Raw genomic sequence first — 19,114 nt, forward strand, 5'->3', positions numbered from 1 at the left:
ACTCTTTTTTCTAATCTGTCTAAACCTGCCTCAGTTCATTTTCTGTAAAGTATTCAGAACCGATACTGTGGAACAACATTAATCAGCGTCCCTGTCAGTAAAAAAACTGTGTTTCCTTTAGGATCTTTTTTAGCAGTGGGGGCAGGTCTGTACGAACAACAACCCCCCCCCCCCACCCCCCCCACCAAATGTTTTACGTATGAAACAGAACTGATACTTCACTGCAACACAAACAAATATAGTTATTCACCTCTATTCACACACAATGAGGCATATTTTCAGTTGTAATTGAACTGTTAACATCTACAACAGGTCTACAAAATGAATTTTACAAGAAATTCTTCATAAAGAAACCAAAACCCACAGTACAGAATTAAACCATTCATAATGAAACAAATTGCATCTTTGCCTCAGTGGCAAAGTTGGCAGCCTTGCTGTGCGCATTTAATTTTTCTTTTTTTTTTTAATTTGGCTTTTGGAAAAATAACTCCAAGGCTTGGTTATAGGGGAATTCAGAAAGAGGTGGCCCATTGATGCTGAGTAGCATACAAGCTGCTAGATGGTCCCCCTGCAGCCTGTTCCTTAATTACATTATCTTAATGCAGTGTAACTACTTCAGCATGTAAATAATGCACCTAAAATACAAACGTGAGCGTAGGCGTTCAGCAATCGCGATCGAATCAACAGCCACGTGCAATTTAGCTAGCAGGTGAAGAACACAAACAATGAAAATCACCAGCTAACTTAATTTAAATTTGCAAGAACTATAGAATAATACTATAACAGGCTTAAATGAACTGACTCGCTTTTTTCTTTCTCTACCTTTTCCGCCGCCTATTTCTGATACCGTGGCGGCAGAAATTTTGCCGTGGCGGAGCTCTCTGCTGCTTCCTGTCCCATCCGTCTGATGCAGCTTTGATTGTGTTTCTAAAAGCCTTCTTTAAGAAAGCTTTGTCACTGACACCGTTTAATTCATGAGCCTGATGACTGTATCATCCCAGTTATTAATAGAGATCCTAAACAATGTTTCCTTTATCCCCGAAATGACAATATTGTTGCTGTCTCCATGGATTTAGTTACAGAGTCGATGTCTCGGCAGATCTTTCATTTATAAAAACACGAGGATTCATCAAACGTCTCTTCTAGTCACTCTAGTTTGATTTACAACGTATTCTAAAAGCAGTTTACTTTAAAAGCTTTATTTCAAAAATGGTGCACTTATAGAAAGTGCTGTAAAATAGAGATGTCCTTAAAGCAACAAAACACTGTTGATGTTCTTCGCTGATTCACTCTCTCTCAATATTTCGGTTGTTAGCGTTGATGGAAAAGCTATTTGCAGATGTGAAGCACTTCAAACTATAATTCTTGCCCTATTTTATTTGCAGGCAGCGTTGTGTATCTCCTGCGTCCCATTATGTGTACATAATGAGAAGGACCTGCAGGAGCTGCATGCAGGATTTGGCTTCAAATCGAAGATTTTAAAGCTCCGTTTCTGGCCTGGTAGTAACCTTCTGAGGAGATTGTTTGTTAAGGGCCGTCCACACCAAGAATTATAAGTATAATTATAAATATATTGTTTAAAATGTTTGGTTTTTTTTATAAAAAAAACATCATTTTTGGCCAGTTTTGACAGCCCTGCCTCCGGCTCCCTGTATTGTTCAAATTGCTGACGTGAGGCGACCAAGCTGGAAAGAATTCCAAATCTTTCTCTGCAGATCATCCTGAATCCGTTGATGCAACCTGCCTCCTAACCCCCAGCCTGGTCTCCTATCCCCCTGCCTCCTAACCCCCTGCCTCATCTCCTATCCCCCTGCCTCCTAACCCCCTGCCTCATCTCCTATCCCCCTGCCTCCTAACCCCCTTCCTCATCTCCTAACCCCCTGCCTCCCCTCCTATCCCCCTGCCTCCTAACCCCCTGCCTTATCTCCTGTCCCCCTGCCTCCTAACCCCCTTCCTCATCTCCTAACCCCCTGCCTCCCCTCCTATCCCCCTGCCTCCTAACCCCCTGCCTCATCTCCTATCCCCCTGCCTCCTAACCCCCTTCCTCGTCTCCTAGCCCCCTGCCTCGTCTCCTCTCTCAGACCACCACAGGATGACACAGAAGCACTCAAACAAAAGACACAAAAGAGACCAAGGCAGAGAAAAATAACCGCAGGCCTTTTCATTTCCTCTGTTGTTTGGAGGCAGCTTTTAGCTTTCTGTCCGTTTCGTTCTCTGTTGTCAAAGTTAAAGGTCAAAGTCTCAACGATGACAGGAAGTTAAAGTGTATCCGCAGGCCCAAAAAAATCCACCAGCTATACTCTCAACATCCAACAGATGCAAAGCAATTAAACAGTGAGCTGCTGTAGATTAATGTGTGTGTGTTCTGATGTGCTTCAGGATAACAGCTGTGTATGCCCTTACAGAGAAAACAATTAAAAAAATAGACGAGGGCGTCATTTCCTCTGGCACAGAGATGAAACTTCTTATCTGATTACAGGTGGTTGTTTTAAAAACATCTCATGTCAGCCAAACCTGCCAGAGCTGCAAAGATTAATCCATTAGTTGTCAACTATTAAATTAATCGCCAACTATTTTGATAATCAATTCATCGATTTTAGTCATTTCTTTAATGAAAAAGGTTAAGAAATATCCTATAATCCCACTCACACTGATGCACAATTTTTGCACATTTTTTTCCGCAAAATCGCGAAATGTGCAAAATACAAATATATATAGTTTTATCAGTTATTTCCTGAAACAGCTGCTCACTAGTGTGAAACCTGCTTCCTCCTCTTCCTCACCTCGCTGCCGGCTGAGAATCAGCTTTGACTCCCTCCACCCCCGCACACCACCTACACATTTGCATAATTGCATCCCCACAACTTCATACGGTGTAATTTGTCTCAATCGGTTGACAGGCTGTGAACTAACTCTGCAGCGAGTGCAACTCACTAATAGGCTGATAGTCTGTGTGTTGTTTTTGTTGCACTGTGGCTTTTTCTGGCTATATTTACATTGTTATGTTTTGGTTTTTAAGCAGAGTTTTGAGCCAAAAGCGATCTCCGTGCACCAAGTGTTTGGAGCTGCAGTAGAAGAACTAATCTCTGTCTAAACTAACACGCCCAAACCAAAATATCTCATCTTCATTCTGGTATACTGGGCATAAACAGGAGGCAGCGTGGAGACTCCGTCCACTGCTGGTAGTAGCCATGGTAACTTTAGTAGCTTTAAGTCTCAGAGAACGAGACGTCGTGACCGATAAGACCCAATTGTGGCCGTTGAGACTGAAACACAACCCCAAATGTCTCCGGTTTAGAGGCTCGGAAACGCCAGAGCAGGGGGAATGAGAGGGGGAAATGCCAGAGCAGGGGGAATGAGAGGGGGAAACGCCAGAGCAGGGGGAATGAGAGGGGGAAACGCCAGAGCAGGGGGAATGAGAGGGGGAAATGCCAGAGCAGGGGGAATGAGAGGGGGAAACGCCAGAGCAGGAGGAATGAGAGGGTGAAACACCAGAGCAGGAGGAATGAGAGGGTGAAACTCCAGAGCAGGAGGAATGAGAGGGTGAAACTCCAGAGCAGGGGGAATGAGAGGGGGAAACGCCAGAGCAGGGGGAATGAGAGGGGGAAACGTAGCAGAAGATATTCCTTTTTAAACCAAAACGTAGCAATGTAAATGTAGCCCAACCCTGGGGGGGACAAGTCGCTTTGTTTTTAAAGTTGTAATCGCAGCGATGTCTCGCTAACACAAAGATCTCTTCAGTGCAGACAAATGGCCGTTGATTCGATTTGCAGAGAGATGTGAATCATCACCAAACTTGTTCATCTCTGTTGTCATTTTCAGCCGAAACTACAACGTTTAAAGATCTATAGTTAAACACTGAGGTCTGACCTATCTTTCAGTCTATTGTCCTATGTTGCTAAGCTAGCGTCTTTGATAAACCAAATCTAGCATTAGGAACAGTAACATGTCACACAGTCCCAGTTTGGTTAGGTTTAGACACCAAAACTACTGAGTTAAGTTGATAAAAAGATGGTGGTTTGGGTTCAAATCAAGGGGGTAAGCCTCTCTCCACAACCCGTACCTCCTATGGCGCCATTTTGATGCTAACAAGCACTCACCCACCGTTAGCATTCCATTGACTGCCATTCATTTTGACGTCACTTTGACAGCAAATAACTTTATATCTGAAGCGTTTAAAGACTCTATTTGTCCATTGTTTATTTCTAAAGAAACACGACAATGTATAAAAGGCTCCATTACCTTGTATCTCACGTTATGGCTCCGTAGCAGACATTTTTGTAAAAAATAGGCTAACGATTGTGTCATAACCACGGGACTTACTGTCTCATAGTAGAGGAAGACTTCCAACTTTCAGACAGGTTGCTCACGTCACATCTACGTCTTCAAGCTCAGTTGGAGGCTGCTCAGTAACGCTCAGCCATCACCGGAAAAGTGCTTCTAATATCCTTCACTGGTCTCTGTCCAGAGACACGGGATCTGTTGGTCCATTTCTTTAACTGTCTATGGTTCAATTCAGACGTGACTTCACTTCCTGAAGGTTATCACGTGACGCACAACGTGACGTAGCTCCATATGTTCTGTAAAGTTAAAACAACTCTCCGTTTCCTTTTCTTTTCAAACGGGACATGAACGCCCAGCCTCCTGGGAAAAGTCCTGTGTTTGTTTGACCCATCCCACCCCCCCAACCTGCCTCCTTACCAGGACATTTGGCGCTCTTATGCTGCGTTCTATCACACTGCCTAGCGACACGCACCAACACGCCCCCTTTCCTTGGATTTCCGAGCTCGGAACTCGAACAACCTTGAGGACACCGAGCAAGAATTCCGATATGGAATCCAAGATGGCTGCGCCCTGTGTGACTTGCAGAGACGGAGAGCGTAGGTATGTAAGGAGATAACATAGGCACAGGCTAATTATTGCTAACTAAAATGATAGTTAACATTAGTGAAACTTAAACAGCTAATGTAAGTCCAAACTGCCTGCGATCTTCTCCTGTACTATACGGTAATTCCTCTACTATGCGACAGTAAGTCACGTGGTTGTGACACAATCGTTAGCCTATTTTTACAAAAACGTCTGCTGTGGAGCCGTAACGTGAGGTACAAGGTAATGGAGCCTTTTATACATTGTCGTGTTTCTTTAGAAATAAACAATGGACAAATAGAGTCTTTAAACTCTTCAGATGTAAAGTTATTCTCTGTCAAAGTGACGTCAAAATGAATGGCAGTCAATGGAATGCTAACGGTGGGTGATGGCTTGTTAGCATCAAAATGGCTCCATGGGAGGTACGCTTTGTGGAGGCTGGCTTACCCCCTTGGGTAATATTCATAATCATAATCAATCAAAAAAGTGCTAGAAGCTTGTAGGATTGGCCTGGTACTCGGCCAGTGCTAACTCAACAACAGCTTTCCGGGTGGCGTCCATGTTTTTCTCCAACTCGGACGCGCGAAACATACCAGAACGCTTGAAGTGTGGAAGTGACGTCATATTCGAGGGCTGAGTCGGTTCGTTGAGAATAATAGAATGCAGCATTATACTTCCTCACCTTGACTCCTGCTTTGCTCCCGTCAGAACTACTACGGCCACTAGAGGGCGCCGCCACTAGAAACATAAACATAGGTCAGAATTGCTGCTTGAACAAAACGACTTATGTGGCTGTTTTTCAGGGTAAAAATAGACTAAAAGTGAATATATAAAGAGAAAATTACAATGGCTATTGTGTTAAAATGCCAGCCATAAATAAAATAAAAATGGGGTTTGATAGAACACAAATCTTCTGGATTAAAACATGTTGAATTCCCTTGTTAATTATGACTTCCCTGAAGGTTTTAAGTTTGGATCTGGTCTGTCAGTGTGCGTTCCCTGCAATAAATCTGAGTTGTTATTGTGGTGAAGTGCTGATTTCTCTGCTGCGGAAAAGCTCTTCAGAGAGTCAGCACGCAGTGCCAAACAGAGACTGAGAGGGGCTTTTGTTCCTCCTCGGGGCCTTTCTCACAGACTGTTTACAGCCTCTCTGCATGTTGGGACTGTTTATGAGCCTCGTGGCCGCCGCTGTCAGGATGCCACGAGCACGCAACAACCCTCCCGAAATCTGTCACAACCTCGCTCTGTTCCCGAGCTGCCCTGAAAACACAAAGAGTCATTCAGCTTCACGCCGGGAACAATGCATTCAGAAACCTTAACCATAAAACGGATGCGTTTTGTTTTAACGCAGACCTGACAGCCGAAACAGAGGAACCTTTCTGTGGATGTTTCGTGCAGTTTTTTAATTCCTCCCAGGTTGTTTTTCATCCCCCTGGTTGGCCTTTGTAATGTCTGTCAGGATCCTTTCCGCCTTAGTCTTTAACCTCATCCTCTCCTAACCCAAGCAGTCACATAAATCTCCCGACCGGCGTTTTTAACGCTGCTGCAGAGATGGAAAAGCTCTCCCCCCCCCCGCCCCATGGTTATTGATTCTCACAAGACCCGAAGCCAGCAGAGTTCGATTAGATTTTAACAGCTTTATGTTGACGTGAGACATCGCCGTCTCCTCTTGGAAGACAAAAAAAGAGAGATGTAGCTTTGCAGATGATCAGACAAAACCTCTCCCGCTGCGTCCGTTCTGCTGCTGAGTGAAGGAATAAAAAATAAAAATAAAAACCTCAGTGAAGAAGCCGAGTTACACGGTAAACAAGCGGCGAGACGCAGACCGCAAACACGCGGAAATACGGTGAAGAAAGCCGAGACCGCGGAGGGTGTGTGAGGAAGACGATAGTCACTCGCATCAATCACAGTCAGACGGGGAAACATTTCATTTAACAGATAGCAGTTCAGCGTGAGCCCCAGATAAACAGTTTGGAGCAACGTGCGGAAGATATACGACACATTCTCGGCCCGTTTTTAAAAGCCGATACCGCAGGATGCTTTCCCACAAACCGTCTGAGAGGGAGATGTACAGTTCGATGCCCGAGACAGGATGTGGTTAGCCTAGCTTAGCATAAAAGGCCGGAAACATCAGGGGAACGGGTTCGACTCAGTTTCCAAAGTAATAAATCCAGACCTCTGCTGCTCAGTAATTAACATATCTCCTTTGTTGGTTTTGTACAAATTAAACAGTCAGTCAGGAAGAGACCCTTTAAATGACTTCCTGTCTGTCTGTCAGAGTACATTTTGAATGTTATTGCATGTTGTGATATTATTGCAGCTGTTTTATATGCGACTATGCAGAGGTTCTGCTTATACGCGCTATTATTCTATCTTTCTGTGCTATAACAGAGATACATACTGCATGTTTTTGTCAGTTACAGCAGAAAGTCTGCAGGTTTCGGCTGAAACAAGATGTGGAGCGTGTGATCCAGAGGTGACCCTCACATAAGGGGGTGAAAAATGATGAGTGAAATTAAATATCTCGGGGTGCTATTTGACTCGAACCTCTCCTTTAAGTCACGTGAAAAAAATCTGTAAAAACAATCAAGTTAAATATTGCAAATTTTCACAAAATCATCCAAAATCCAAAATCATCCAACCACAGCACACTGAAACCACTCGAATCACGTTACAAACAAGCTATAACAACGTTAGATTTAAAAAAAAACTAAGCTCTTCCATCACTGCTTAACCCTCTTGTTGTCCTGGGGTCAGATTTGACCCATTTTCAGATCAGGTTTTCAGGGTGGTGATGGAGCAGTGGATATGACACATGCCTTTAGTGTGGGAGATCTGGGTTCGATTCCCACTGAGATACATCGACCAATGTGTCCCTGAGCAAGGCACTTAACCCCTAGCTGCTCCAGAGGCGTGAAGCCTCTGACATATATAGCAATTGTAAGTCGCTTTGGATAAAAGCGTCAGCTAAATGACATGTAATGTAATGTAATGTAAATTGGCCAAAAAAAAATAACGTGGATGGTTCCAAACAACGTTCTTTAGTGTAAAATAAATGATCAGCTGAATACTTTCAATTCATTTGGGTATTTTATTAGATTTTATAGCATTTGAAAAAAAATTGATAGAAGGTTGAAAAAACAAAATGCTTGCAAAAACGTGGGGAAAAAACAAGAAAAACTTCCAAAAAAAAACCATATATGTATATATATATATATATATATATATATATATATATATATATATATATATATATTTTTTTTTTTTTTTTTTTTTTATGTGATAAAACAGCAGCTCCTCCCCCTTCCTGCCTTGTTGCTGCCTTGAATGGGTTCGCCGGGAGAGTCTGTGATGCGAGACTAATCAGGGTCCATTTCCATTCTGGGCACAGCGACGGACACCAGACCCCCCCCCACACCACCACCACCCCCGCCCCCCAAATCCCAGACTGGATGCATTTTATTCGGAGCACAAAGCGACGCAGAGCTGTGTGTTTGTCAGATCCTGAAACAGTGAGGTAACGGAGAAAGTGGCAGCGGTGGAATGTAACTGAGTATATTTACTCCAGTACTTAAATACTTAAATCCAAATGTTGAGGTACTTTTTTTTTTTTTTTTTTTTAAAGATTATTTTTTTTGGGCATGTTCAGCCTTTATAGTGATAGGACAGCAGAAGAAATGAAAGGGGAGAGAGAGAGGGAATGACATGCAGCAAAGGGCCGCAGGTCAGAGTCAAACCCGGGCACGCTGTGTCGAGGAGTAAACCTCTACATATGGGCGCCCGCTGTACCAACTGAGCTATCCGGGCGCCCGAGGTACTTGTACTATACTTGAGTCTTTTCCTTTCATGCCACTTTCTACTTCTATTCCGCTACATTTCAGAGAGAAATATTGGACTTTTTACTCCACTACATTCATCTGTTACAGCTTTAGTTACTAGTTACATTACACATTAAGATTACTGCACACAGAACACATGTAGTTTATAAAATCTGATGTTTGATTCTAAAGTAAACTAGCCAACAACATAACGGACTACAAGTCCAGCTGAGATGATCAGACCATTAAACACACAACTGTCTCCTGATGATACTTACAGACTTTTACTAAAGTTACATTTCCAATGCAGGACTTTTCTTCCACCGCTGACCCTGAGGAAGGCTCCAAAACAACGCCCCGACAGAAGCAGAACAGAATAAAAAGAAGCTGCAGGAATGAATACAAACAGAAAGCAGTAAAGATGATGTATGAGACGGCCGTGGTATTAAAACGCAGCCGCACTGAATTATGGATCATCTCGCGGCTTGAAAACATCGGCTCAATCAATTGCTTGCAGGATAAATAAATGAATGACTGGGCTCGGGTTATTTTCTCATGAAGAATTCATCAGCATCGGCGAGAAGCTGCTGTCTTTATCCCGAGGCTAATAACCAGAGAGACGGGGCCTAAAGACGTGCTCTGTCTCCGGGACAGACTGCACGCATCAGCTCCTGGCACCGTTTGGTCGTTTAGTGTTGGATAGAGATGTCGTATCCCAGAGTTTCTGCAGCTTTCAACAAGTCAAATTTAAGACTTTTTAAGACCATTATGAATGACATTGAAGACCTTTATCAACATCAACTGAGCCCTAAATTCATTTTTTTCAGTTTTGATAAAGTAAATGTAAGTTTTTTCAATAAAAACATTTCTAACAACTTCACATCATTTTGGACCATTTATTTCATTCATTGTGTGTGTGCGTATGTTTGAGTTTGTGTCTGTGCCTGCAAGCGTCAGTGTATCTTTGTGTGTGTGTGTGTGTGTGTGTGTGTGCATCAGTGTGTATTTGCGTGTGTGTGCATGCGTATCAGTGTATGTTTGCATGTGTGTGTGTGTGTGTGTGTGTGTGTGTGTGTGCGTGTCTGAGTGTGTGTGTGTGTGTGCATGCGTATAAGTGTATGTTTGTGTGTGTGTGTGTGTGCGTGTCTGAGTGTGTGTGTGTGTGCATGCGTATCAGTGTATGTTTGCGTGTGTGTGTGTGTGTGTGTGTGTGTCTGAGTGTGTGTGTGTGTGTGTGTGTGCGTCTGAGTGTGTGTGTATCTGAGTGTGTGTGTGTGTGTGTGTGTGTGTGTGTGTGTGTGTGTGTGTTTCTGAGTGTGTGTGTGTGTGTGTGTGTGTTCGCATGTATGTGCATCAGTGTGTGTTCGCGTGTGTGTGTGCGTATCAGTATATATGTTTACGTGTGTGTGTGTATGTGTGTGTGTCTGAGTGTGTGTCTCAATGTGTGTGTGTGTGTGTGTGTGTGTGTGTGTGCATGCAAATCAGGGTATATGTTTGCGTGCGTGCGTGTGTGTATCTGAATGTGTGTGTGTGTGTGTGTCTGAGTGTGTGTGTGTGTGTGTGTGTCTGAGTGTGTCTGAGTGTGTGTGTGTGTGTGTGTGTGTGTGTGTGTGTGTGTGTGTCTGAGTGTGTGTGTGTGTGTGTGTGTGTGTGTGTCTGAGTGTGTGTGTGTGTGTGTGTGTGTCTGAGTGTGTCTGAGTGTGTGTGTGTGTGTGTGTGTGTGTGTCTGAGTGTGTGTGTGTGTGTGTGTGTGTGTCTGAGTGTGTGCATGCAAATCAGTGTATATGTTTGTGTGCGTGCGTGTGTGTGTCTGAGTGTGTGTGTGTGTGTCTGAGTGTGTGTGTGTGTGTGTGTGTGTGTGTGTGTGTGTGTGTGTGTGTGTGTGTGTGTGTGTGTGTGTGTGTGTGTGTGTGTGTCTGAGTGTGTGTGTGTGTGTGTCTGAGTGTGTGTGTGTGTGTGTGTCTGAGTGTGTCTGAGTGTGTGTGTGTGTGTGTGTGTGTGTGTGTGTGTGTGTGTGTGTGTGTCTGAGTGTGTGTGTGTGTGTGTGTGTGTGTGTGTGTCTGAGTGTGTGTGTGTGTGTGTGTGTGTGTCTCTGAGTGTGTGTGTGTGTGTGTGTGTGTGTGTGTGTCTGAGTGTGTGTGTATCTCCGTTGTGCAGACAGCAGAGGAACAGAGGAAAGTAATTTAGCTGCAGCTTCACCAACATGAAGACTGAAAAACATTTACTCGCCATGTGGCGGGCAGACCTCTCACCTCAGATTTACTCACCAGAACGGAAAAATGTACCTGCTGTTGGCGCTTAGCGAGTGTTAATGTCAGGACCCTGATAAAACCCAATAAATACTCCTCAGGAGAATATTTTACTACAGATATAATGAACACTAAATATGTCTTCTGTCTCTGGAGAGATAACTGCTTTCTTCATTTTGTGTTATCAGTTATTTGTCAAGATAAGATTTCTCATTTGGTCGATGTCTCAGCTTTCTGATATCCAGAGTCAGTTGACACAAACGTGAAGTCTAATGACAGAAACGCACATCCTGCTTTTCTCAGACACAGTTTGAAGCCCGGAGAAATCGTCTCTAAGAGACAGAAAGCTCTTTTCACAGCCTGATTTAGGAGGAGAGGCTTTTATTTGCGTAAGCATCGAGGCGGACCGGAGCAGAATGCGGCTTTTGGGATGTGCGGTCAGGGGATTTTGTGTGAAAAAAACAAAGACGAGTTCCTCTAATGCACTCACAACATGGTGGAAACGGGGGGCTGGTGTTTCCCACAATGCTGTGCGTGAAATAAGGGACATGGTGAGCCTTTAAATACATGAATTCCCCAGGGAAATTTAAAGCTGCACTGATCAATAATGGCTGATAAATGGCTCTGACGTTAAAGAAGTCTAAAGTTAAGTCTCTTTGGGTGTTTTCACACCTACAGTTCGGTCGACTCGGTGCCAATCGGGGGGTGAAGTTGGGACATTGTTGCATGTTTCATGTGGTTCAGTTTGCCTTCACACTGCACCAAACACTGTAAACACATGTCACGTGATGGAAGCGCTCGGACTATCAGACCAAACGCTCCAGGGTTGGTTTTAAACAGACCAAATGAGGAAGGTGTGAAAGCAACCTAAGAAATATCTGTGTAGTAACAGTTATATGACTGTATATTTTCACAGAAATTGTATCCCATAGCACACATGTATCAAATCAAGATAAAAGCATATCGTCCCAGCCCTAGTCTCGCATTGCCAGTCTGGCTAGTCCACACAGCATTCTGGGATGGGAGAAAAAGGTGCTCTGGTTTGTTGGCTTTTCTTTAAACCAATCACAATCATCTTGGGCGGCGCTAAGCGGCAGACGGAGCCACAGTGCCTCTGCAAAATAGCCTCGGGAAGGAACTTGTTTTGGTGGAACATGTGTACGTTCAAAGGTTGTTTTAGTCGTGCAACAGAAAACTCAGATTGGACAGATAGTCTAGCTAGCTGTCTGGATTTACCCTGCAGAGATCTGAGGAGCAGTTAACCATAGTCCTCACAAGTCCACTGGAGGTTTAGCCTAGAAATCTAGACACACCCTAGTGGCAGCAAATGTAATTTGCAGCCAGGGTCGACTAGCAACTCTCTGTTGGCTTGCGAGCTAGAAAAGCCAAACTCTAGTCAGGCCAATCACATCGTGTATAGAGTCGGTGGGCAGGGCTTAAAATAATGACGGCAGAGTTGCCACGGTTCCGTGTGAATTCCCTGCTACTTGAAAACAAAGAAGATGGCTGCTGCTGCTGGTAAACAGCGGTCTTTGGAATCAGCTTTGGCCGTGACTCTGGAAGACTTGGAGTTCAGCTTTTCTTTGAGAAAAGAACAAAGAACGGCACTGAAGTCATTCTTAAAAAAGGAAGATGTGTTCAGAGTTTAAAGTTGAATCTATCAACTAGCGTTGCTCTGGTTGGTTGTAGAGCTATCCTATTGCGTGCAGAGTGAATTTGAAAGACAACCGTTTATCCCGCCACTCGGATTGAGCCCTGCCAATGGTGAGTTCCCAGACCCAACATCTGGATGTGGGTCTGGCTTGTCAGGCTACCGGAGGTTTGAACGCCAACACAAAGGAAGAGAAAGGTAACGGACATCCGGCGGAAGTGGAACGTCGTCTATAGACTCTCCCTGCCCTAATGATTCCCTCAGTTGGGAGAGAAACACAGAAAACAGCTAAAAGAAGAGAGAGAATATTGGACTAAACATTCATCACATGGACACAAACAGCAACCCACTGACGCTCAACAACGTTGTTTTTATATTGATTATGCACCAAAAGCATCACTTTCTCTCTGTATGTCTGTTCATAACCTGCTGTTCATCACAGATATTATAAAGTATAAAGCATCCCGAGGTGAACCAGTTCATCTACAGTTTAAAAGGTTTCAGTCTTAACATTTAAAAACCAGACGAAGCGTCTCTCTGGATCCTCCGCCAGCTGAACTAACGCCAGCGATAAACACGGCGGAGGCTGACTGAACGCCGTTTGTTTGGAAGGTCAAGACTTTTAACAGTTCAAAAAGTTAGAGAAGCTGCTTTGAGAATAAATAGCTGCCGGCAAAAGGCAGACAGAAAGAGTCCACGCATATGAAGACCGCCTAATGTGAAGAGACGCAGCCGCTTTCTGCAGGAAATACACCCTGAAAACATCCCGTCTAAAACCAAACACTTCATATTTCATCATGCCTCTCTAGCAGGAAACTGTCATGTGTGTTGTGACCTTTCATTACAACACACACGGTTAACCCTCGTGTTTTCTTCCCGTCGACCATGCAACTTTTTGTTTTTTTGGGTCAAAATTTAAATCGTTTTGGACGTTTTTTGAAGCTTTCCCCAACATTTTGGTCACTTTTTTCAACGTTCTTTTATAAAAAATGTTTTAAAATGCTATGAAATTGAATAAAACTTGTGAAGAACGTTGTACGGAGCCAACCACGTTATTTCTTTTGAAAATTTGGTTGAAAGAAAACCCAAATTTCTGATATAGAAACTTTTTGAAAATGGGTCAAAACAGGAGGGTTAAAAGAGCGTTACGCTGATTTAGCTTTGCATTTCTATAACGTATTGTACTCCTGATGGACAGTTAAGAAACTTGAGCTATAGTGCGCAACTTTTTTTTAAATTAAAGCTATAGTGCGTAGTTTCTGTCGCCCCCATGAGGAATTCTAAGTAATGACAACAACACTGTCGGCACGTCCGCATGTTGCAAGCCTTCCGTGATCTCACACCCCCCACACCCCCCCTCCTCCACGCAGTTGCTAGTAGCCAAGGAGGACACGGAGGATTAAAAAACCAACCCGTTCTCACTCCGAACTCGTAAAATACGGAAGTTTGGACAGTGGCTGTCAGCGTCTGAAGAGACGAAAAAAGCGCCCTTCAGCGTGTTTGTACAACGTACCGGGGAGAGCAACAGCTACACGGGGTTTAGCGAGCAGTATGTAAGGCCGAAAAAAGGGAGGTTGGTTGGGATGGAGGATGGGTCAAACACAGGACTTTCACCCAGAAGACCGGGGATCGTGTCCCGTGTGTGTCTTTAACTGTCCCGTTATTCCCGCGTGTCATGGAAAGTAAGCCCACCCACAAGCTTTTCCTTAACATAACTGCGTGAAAAGGGACGCCAACAGTCTCGACCAAGCGCGTTTAGTTAAACTGCGTTATATGACGCTAAAAGTCTCCTTTAGCGTCATATAACGCAGTTTAACTAAACGCGCTTGGTCGGTAAAGTCGCCGGACGCCACAATCTTCTGAACATAGTCAGAAAAGAGCTGTACTGAGAAATACAGAGAGAGTTGTGTGGAGCTGGAAGTCTTCATTAGCTTTGTAGCAACTCATTTTGGCAACGGCTTGAATGTAACGGACGTTCATTCATTTCAAAAGGTTACGCACTAAAGCTTTAATCAACGTCCGTTACATTCAAGCCGTTGCCAAATGAGTTGCTACAAAGCTAATGAAGACTACCGCCTCCACACAACTCTCTCTGTACTCCTCAGTACGGCTCTTTTAAATGAAACCAGCTCCTCCTGTTTGAAGATGTATAAAAGTCTTGGCAATCGGCACGCTGTCAAAGCTTTCTGGGACCTGTAGTTTTTTAAATTTTCTATTTAACTTTTATTTATTCAGGGAAGGTTCATTGAGAGGTAGCCTCTCTTTTGCAGGAACGCCCTGATAACATTCACACAGTTCCACATTCCTACCTGGAAGCTGCCCAGTACTACCACAGTCTGATCTGCTCTCACTGAGCAGCTCCACTGGAGCGGTTGGAGGTTAAGGGCCTTGCTCAAGGGCACCTCAGTGGTGGTAATGAGGGAGGGGACAAGCGCTGCTCTTTCCCCACCCAGATTTTATCCTGTCGGTCTGGGGATTGATCCCAAGCTCGCTTCTTTAACCTTTAGGCCACCACTAAAAAAAGCTGCAAAGATTGGTTGTCAACTATTTAATTTATCTCCAACTATTTTGATAATCGATTTGAGTCCAAACATTCTCTGATGTCAGCTTGTTAAATGTGAATATGTTCTAGTTTCTTCTCTCCTCTGTGACAGGAAACTGAATATCTTTGAGTTGGGGACAAAACGAGACATTTGAGGACGTCATCTTGGACTTTTTGGGAAACACTGACCCACATGTTTTAACATTTTCGATCTACCAACCATTTTATGGCATTGTCTTAATTTGTTCTGATGTTTTTATCCGCTCCTACAGAAGATTATAACCCGTACAGTATAAAAGACAAACAAACTTGCTCACGTCCCAGATGAGTTTTGCTTCCAGATGTTCAACAGCTGGACGTACAGTTTATTTACATCTGTGCTCAGTGGGACGAGAGGAATAACAAACATTACAGGCCGCTGACGGCTCCGAAAGCTCCAGAGATACAGTCAGAAAGAAGAAGTATTCAGATCCTTTACTGCAGTAAAAGTACTAATACCACACTGTTGAAATACATTGAAAATGTAACTTCAGTAAGAGTCTGTAAGTATCATCAGGAAAATGTAGTTAAAAGTATTAAAAGTAAAGAACAATCCTCACAGTTTAGAAACGTTGCAAAAGGCGCCAAAATAGTCGAAGACAGCACCCAAAAAAATTGCAAAAAACACCCAAAACGTCTATAACATCGTAACATCGTAGAAAAAACATCCAAAATAAGCCACAATAACATCAGAACAACACCAAAAATGTTAGAAAAAAAAAACAGACAAAAGTGTTAACAAAAATGTCGACAAAAACGCAGATAAAAGCAACAAGAGCTTTTCTTAACATCAAGGCCATGGGACTACAAATGAGAAATTTCAACCCAAGTAAAATCATTCATTTTATTAAGTTGCATTGTCCCCTTCTTGGATATGGAACTGAATTGAATTGAAAACAAACTGCTGATATCTTGCCTAGGTAGGGCACTAAATTGTGAGGGCCGGCACTGCAAACACACACCGCTGATGTGCACGCAGACGCTAAATCCCCACCCACGTATTAAGCCTTTAGATCAACCGTGTGTCTTTAATCGGGCCTGGGAAACAGAGCCCGAGTAGCCCTAAATGTGACTGATGAAGCCTCCGTAACTTCCTGCCTTCATAAAGCTGCCGTCTGGCCTAATCTACAGAGCCATTGGTGCATGCACTATATAAATGACAGCCCACACATTAAACCAATGTCACCGAAATCATTTTCATTTCCTCAGCGAGGGGGCGGAGGCTGCCGCCAACATCTTAATTGTCCCTTTGGTTCGACGCCCAAACGTCCAGGAAAGATAAAGACGTGTTAGCGCTGAGAGTGTGCAGAGTGGAAGAGACACTGTCGGGACACGTTAGTGTTTTCTGTGTGGCTTTGTTTCACCTCGTATGTGCGTGGGCTGCTGCAAACCTGTCTGAGATGTACAGTATATATATACCGTATATCCTGAGAAGTCTGAAGTCTGCAGAGGCCTTCAGACGATGCAACGCAAGCCTCTGGGAGCTGTGTTCTGACGCTGCTTCACTTAATACGGACGTTGTTCTGTCATTAGAGGCAGAGCTGCAGCTTCTCCGCTCACATCTTCAGAAGAAGAACGAGGTTTATTGCCAGGTAATGCCTCCCTTACACTAGAAGACTCTGACACCATCTCACATCTAACGTTAGAGATGCCAGTTCACCTCCTGGGCACTGCAAAGGTGCTCTTGAGCAAGGCACCATACCCCCCCCCCCCAACCGCTCAGGGCGCTGATCCAGCACTGGCAGCCCACTCACTCTGACATCTCTCCATTTGTGCATGAACAGGTCCTGAGCATGTGTGGGTGTATAGTGATTTCTAACGGAGTGTAAAGTGTAATTTCCCCAATGGGGATTAATAAAAAGTATAAATTAAATTAAATTTAATTAAATTAAAATAAATTAAAGACTGGGGATCCTGCAGGGCCACACATTACAAGACTACAACTAGATTCGTTTTGAGAAATTCAACCAAGCTAGCTAGCTACCGCTAGCGTTAGCTGGTAACTTAAAGGGAAAGTCTGCAGATTTTCTGTTCTGAGGTACATGCAGATGAATGTCTCAAGTACCCAGAGGTCTGTGTTTATCTGCCGGTAAAACTCCCGTTGGATGACTCTCTTCAGAAGGGTTGGAAATCAACTTTCCCTCTTTAGCGTTTAGTTTAGCGCGGCGCCGTAGCAACCATAAACAACACCGGCTCTAGCAGTTTGTTGCTTCCTGTTTGGTGCTGAGAGGGAGAGCACCCATTGGTTGTTGACAATGTTCACGTGATGTAACTTCACTACCAAGACTTCAAACTTAAGATAAGATCAAACACGTTTGATTTTGTCTGAACGTAAAGATGGGACAAAGACTGACCGGGACTTTAATGAGCTTACACCAAACGATGGAGACGACGGGAGACGACTATACTACATTAAGGAAAAGGAGGCTGTATGGATTAGTGCAGGATGTCAAAGGGATGTGCAGAGGACAGGATGTAGGGTCAAGGTTCAATGTCAGTGGGGGGCCGGGGGGGGGAGGGGAGGGTTTGTTAACGAGGCTGCTGAGAGGAACTAACAGCGTTAGGTTTTGGTTTTCCTGTAACCACTCTGACTCTAATGGCTTGGTTTATTTGCTGCTTCCACATCATTACAAATGATGAAACTGACCGTTGTTCACGTTATACACAACACAAAGAGATGGTAAAGAAGTTCAGTGGGAAGACACGCAAGTGACTAAGTCTCTAAGTCAGTCAGATATTAAATAAGTATAAATATAATAAAGTATATCTCCCCCTGCTGTTAAAAAGAAACTAGTAACTTTGACTGAATGAGCTACTTTGAACTTAATCTGAACTGATAAAAGTGAGATCAAAGAGGGGGATCAATCAAAGGTTCCCACCGGCGCTCCGACGCCGTCAGGATTCACATTTCGGGAGCGAACGTGATCTGAGGCTCCGGCCGAGAGAGATTAGAGCTCAGCTCTGTTTGAAGTGCAGCCGGCAGTATTTCATGGCGGCGCTGCAGAGCGGAGAGCGAGGGAGGGGGGGGGCTGGGGCGCACCTGAGCGCCCGCAGGCCCCTGCACACCTGCAGGATCACCTTACTGCAGCGTCCGCTCGCTCCAACACCGCTGGCTTCAGACGTCCAGGAGAAACGGTTTGTTGGGTTTTAAAACCAAAAACGTCGCAGTAAGCAACCAAAATGTAAAATAAACGTGACAAAAACGTTGAAAAATGTGACAAAAATGCAGAAAAAAAGCAACTAAAACTACATGAAGCGTTCAATTGTACTGTACTAACATTGACAATAGCTACAAAAAATGTTTCACAAAGCGTCAAGAAATGTCGAAACAATCGACAAAAATGCCGTAAAAAACGAAAACTGCATGAAGCTAAGAATACTCAGGTACTTAATAAATTACAAAATGACAAAGAAAATGTCAAAAAAAACGACACAAACCTCGACAAAAGCAACCAAACGTTTAAACAAGCGACAAAAATGTCAAAAGAAGAAATAAACATGTCGAAAAAGCGACAAAAATAGGGGAGTAAGAAAAAATCGATAGACTTGATTATCACATTTTACTTTGCAATACTACTCCAAACCCCCTACCGCTAGATGGCTATGCTGAGACGCACCACTAGTGTCCTTACCTAACAGTGCCTAACAGTGCCTAACAGTGCCTAACAGTGCCTAACAATGCCTAGCAGTGCCTAACAGTGCCTAACAGTGCCTAACGGTGCCTAGCGGTGCCTAACAGTGCCTAGCAGTGCCTAGCAGTGTCTAGCAGTGCCTAACAGTGCCTAGCAGTGCCTAGCAGTGTCTAACAGTGCCTAACAGTGCCTGACTTTTTGCTAGAAGCTAACAATGTAGCTATGGCTGAACTTTGGCCTACTTTAGCATATAAACATTAGCTCACTAAGAACCTGGAAACAACAATCCCAAACTGGCAGTTTGATTTTCTGTGTAC

The 19,114-nt window shown here is 43.9% G+C and overlaps 1 protein-coding gene and 1 long non-coding RNA gene across 2 annotated transcripts in view; both read right to left on the reverse strand.

The window, feature by feature from the left end:
* tmeff1a (transmembrane protein with EGF-like and two follistatin-like domains 1a) overlaps positions 1–19,114 on the reverse strand; it is a 96,622-nt gene that overhangs the window by 61,390 nt on the left and 16,118 nt on the right. The gene's annotated exons all lie outside the window — the stretch shown is intronic.
* LOC118495842 lies at positions 378–17,525 on the reverse strand. The gene is made up of 3 exons (XR_004898286.1): positions 17,516–17,525; positions 14,711–14,713; positions 378–568 (listed from the first exon to the last, which is right to left on the reverse strand). It is a non-coding gene; the product is annotated as an uncharacterized LOC118495842 (long non-coding RNA).

Source organism: Sander lucioperca, chromosome 9, assembly GCF_008315115.2.
Source record: "Sander lucioperca isolate FBNREF2018 chromosome 9, SLUC_FBN_1.2, whole genome shotgun sequence".
In the NCBI taxonomy this organism is placed as follows: domain Eukaryota; kingdom Metazoa; phylum Chordata; class Actinopteri; order Perciformes; family Percidae; genus Sander; species Sander lucioperca.